Below are 4,711 nucleotides of genomic sequence, written 5' to 3'. Positions count from 1 at the left end.
GGTTTGAAATCATTATATTTAAGTTTTTAGTCAAAAACATGACGATATGTAAGGCATGCTTAACGTTGGGACAGGTGTAATTCCTCAACAATTGTTTTCGCTTGCAAGTTAATCGTTTATCCCCAACGTCAAATTATAAATGGTATTATGGTATATGCATATACATCAAGAGAAACTCAATACAGCAATTATAGACAGTGTATGTGTCTTTTCAGAGTTACATTTCTGTCCGATTACTCCAGAAAACATTTAATTAGGTGAAGTGCAGTACATTACATGTATATGGCTTGCAAAAACGTTTTTTTTTTTCCTTTTCGGTTCAAACTTTTGGCATGCCGTGAAAGAAAATATGTTCACTGTTAGTCCAATATAACGACGTTCAGACATTCATTATTTTGCGATGATATAGTTAACGCAATATGATTAAAGTTAAACCAATGCACATGCAATTCCTAATTTTGAATTGCGTTTCTGTTTTGTAAGTTCATGATGTCTAATTTTAGTGCATTGATATTTTTCTTCACTGTTAACCTATGGCCTAAATTCGCAACTAATCACTCAAAATAAAGTCCCTATCCTGAAGAAAACCATTATGCTATTATGACTACATTTTAAGGAGCGATAATCTTGAAAACGACTATCACATGGGCACAAATATGTTTAATACGTGTATGCACTCTTGCGCACAGTGGTCAGAAATTTGCTCAGTTTGAGCATTATTTGAATAACTCATAGAGAGCTGAATTTTCTGTGCGAAGGAGTGTATGTAAAAAGCCCGTCATATTGGTGATAACGTTGTAACCCTTCAAAAAATCTAATGTTTAAGGTCCAAACTAACACATAAGTGCAAACGAGGCATAAACATTTGGTTTGAATTATAAAACGACGCTGCTGCGTTTTGGTATTTGGTTATAGTGTACGAATCGCAGTTTTACATCTCATAGTTTTTATAAGTTTGTTGTTATCAAACATCAAATTCGAAATGCCAGACAGGCGCAGTACTCTGCTGGGATGAACTGCGCATGATGATAGATTTTTGTTAGAAAAAAACATGGTGTGGTGATAAAGTATTAACATTTGAACGATTTTTCAGAAATCTCTTACTTATCACGCCATTTTTCACAAGGACCGTTCAAGTCATCTGCGATGCATATATTAATATATTAAATATTAAACGGAATAGTTTTCCTTTGGGACATTTCAACTTCTCGGTAATCGTACAATTATATAACATCGCCAACCTCAACATTGTCTTTTTAAGGAGTATTTGATGTTTTATTACTTTATTGTCATGACAATATTTAGCTGATATTGTTTGGAGACGTCCGTAAAGATGTTAATTATTTCATTAAACCTCTCTTTGTAATTGTACTTGACCAGTAAATGATAACTATTAACTTAACGCCATAGCTCAATGTAACAACACAGCCAAACGAAAGTTTTCCCAAAGCATTTCAATTTAATATTTCAATATTTCAAACGATTTTAACTAAGCTTGTCTAATGGGGTCGCTGCTGTTACTTACACATTGTCCAGCAATACTTATAGGCAGGTGATAAACGGACTTCACAGATACAGTTTTGAGACCCTGACAAAACTATTTTGTTGAAAACATCCTCGTTATCTTGTCAAGGTTTCTTTTTCGTGGTTTTTATCTACATTGTTAAGTGAAAGGCTATAATTCTTTATTGTGTTTTTACTTTATATGAGAGATTGATAAGGCCACAGTCTCATTTATTTGCAAGTTGGCAAGTATAGAACCCTAAGAAAACATTGTTTTCTTGGCCCCAATCTGTTATTAATTTATATGTAGTAAAACGATTATTTTCATGAAAACATTGCACCCTGCATAATAATTATCTAAATATAGAAAGTGTGTCGTGAATCTGATTAGGATAAAAATAATGATCAACGACTTTATAAAAGAAAACTGTAAGATGGATCAAAGTGAAGGGAATCATGTTAATTAATTGGATAATACATATACGAGCCAAAGTATGAGACGCATTAGATTTTTTAGTTAGCATAGCAAAAAAGATACACTCATTCAAATATTCTTAGCGAAGACAATCCTGGAGAGTTAAGATTGCAGTAAGGATAATATAATTCAACGTAATTCAGGACGAAAACATTAATATTGCTTGGAAGGAAATTGGTCTGTGGTTTATCGCATCAGGGCTGTCAAACATTACCTTGTCTATATCGAAGTAGATTTTATCACTCCAGTAAAGTTTCCCGGAAAGGGTAGTTATTGCTTTGACAGCACAGTATAGGAAATCCGCTTATACTGCTTGTTTATTTATCAATGAGGCGCTCCGTAGGATGATATTAGACGTGCGTCATTTAGCAAATGCATGCGTCATCTAGCAAATGAATGTATTTGAAGTTTTAATGTTTAATTGTGTTCCTTTCTGTTATAATTGTGATAATTATATATTTCATTCCTGTCCGTCGCCACATCAATATCGTATATCCAACGAGTCGTCGTATGTTATGGAACATAACTAGAACAATGTTGATATGTTCTTCTTATATTTATTTCAAGGTGATAAATATTGCAAACACATTGATGCCACAACACTATGCAATCACATTGTAGATGTTTTTAAATATTCCGAAATGCCAAGTCAACATTTCACAACTACAACCGCTTAAAGTAATATTATTTGTAAATGTCGGGGAGTCGGGGTAACAGTATTTGAGTTTTAAACTGGTTTATGAGCCATCAACTTTACACTTGCCTCGCTATTAATCATGCTTTATCCAAATGTGCCAATAATTTTATTTTAAAAATTAACTTACACTATGATAACACTTTCAGTTAAACAGACCGCAACTGTCTGATGAAACAGTAAAGGAGGTCATACTCCAAAAAGGAAATTATTGTTTTGTCTAACCGTGTCAACCTTTTAAGAAAAACACGAATTTTCAAAACAACATTTTTTAAACAGAATTTAACCTTTTAGTGTTTAAAATGCCTACTTATACCCCGATGTAAGACATACAAGTCGATACTATGCCATGTGCTAAATGATGGGTTGTTGCTGTTAAAAGTCTGTGCTCTTTTACATTGACCTTTTTTATATTTACCTGTCCTTGGAGATATTTTAAGACATCCTTGTTATTCTTGAAATAAGAATACCTCTTACGCCTGTATATTGAGCGTTTGGGGTTTTGCACTTATCAGGAAGGAATCAATACTGATTGTATTCACAGGATGGATATATATGTATGCTCTCAAATGATATTTACAAGATTGTTTGGCCCATTACTTAAATTTCTCTCTAAAATAGTTAATGTTTTACTAATATTGTGTGATGCAGGTTGCTGCAACATGACGTGGGATCTGATGTTGTGTTGGGAAGAAGCACCAGCTGGAATCCTTGTTAAAAAGGAATGACCCAGTCACGTGAAAGACATTAGCAAAACAGGTGTGTGCGATTATAAAATAAATTGGTATTGTCATTAAATAGTACGGTTTTATTCGGTTATAACCTGCTGATCACTCATAAATACATTACCCAAATAAGTGTCACCAATCTTTCCCTTCATATAATGGATATTAAATGGGTAGGCTTAACTTTTTTCTTAAAATTGATTTAAACGACCCTGGCCGAAGTTTTTATGTTTATTCGGCCGTTTGCCTTTTGACATTTGATTTTCCGGCTATTGAACAATTAAGTTAGGTGTTCTGCTACTGTCCACGTACATTTAAACTATGTTTGTATATAAATTCGAAAAAGAAGCTGTACGGCTAGGAGAAATGAATGCGAGCTGCGTTTATAAAGATCTGCAGGTTTGCACATGTACAAACTCACATTTTCTGGAATATTTACTTCAGCTTTACGCTTTATTATAATTAATTTATCTTTTTTGTGAAATGAATGTATACTAATCAGATTCAATAGTTCAAGAATATCACTGCTGTAATGCCCACTAATTACCAGATTACTAGATATATATTTATCTCAGATCTTCCTAAATTGTATCTCTTTTCGGGCACAAATAATTTCAGACTGATAAAAGAGGAAATCACAACGTGAAAACCACCCGGAAATAACACCTCATTATTACTGATAACATCGATGAAAACCCAAAACCAGCCCCTTAGGTTAACAGACGATCTTGATTTATTTTTGTTTTGACAGCTTTATTTCTTCCACAAATTTAATTCCTCAGATAATAAAGGTATGATTATCCAACAAAAATATAATTACGAGTAATTGCTTACGTCTTGTTTCATCTGTTATCTATTTGTTTCACCATTTGGCGGGCGGGGAAAGCATTCAGTAATGTATACATATATTCATATCGATTATTTGTTTATTGAGACTATGACATCGTGCAGTCGATGATTATTTGTGTAACTTCCCAGAATAGAACACTCGAATTAAAAGATTATGCACATGATGAAATATAAGTTTTCATTTGTTTTCAAGTAATTGCATCACGTATTCTTTTGCAAATTGAAATAACTTGTGGGTTTATAAATCTTGAACAAATTGCACCAACGAACAAGCGTATTAAATCTCCTTCAGACAATCTGACAGAAGAGTATACGCATAGGCCTTATATTTGAAAACCGTTTGTCAGTGATTTTATCTGTCTACACGACAAGACAAATGCGTCAAAAATAGAATTTGAAATATTCATAACCTTGCTCTGCTCTTCAGTATAGACAGCTTGTAAAGATAATTTGCATTTATTCGTT

This window comes from Mya arenaria, chromosome 1 (genome assembly GCF_026914265.1).
Source record: "Mya arenaria isolate MELC-2E11 chromosome 1, ASM2691426v1".
In the NCBI taxonomy this organism is placed as follows: Eukaryota; Metazoa; Mollusca; class Bivalvia; order Myida; family Myidae; genus Mya; species Mya arenaria.
The sequence above is the reverse complement of the archived record's forward strand: the minus strand, read 5'-3'. Positions refer to the sequence as shown.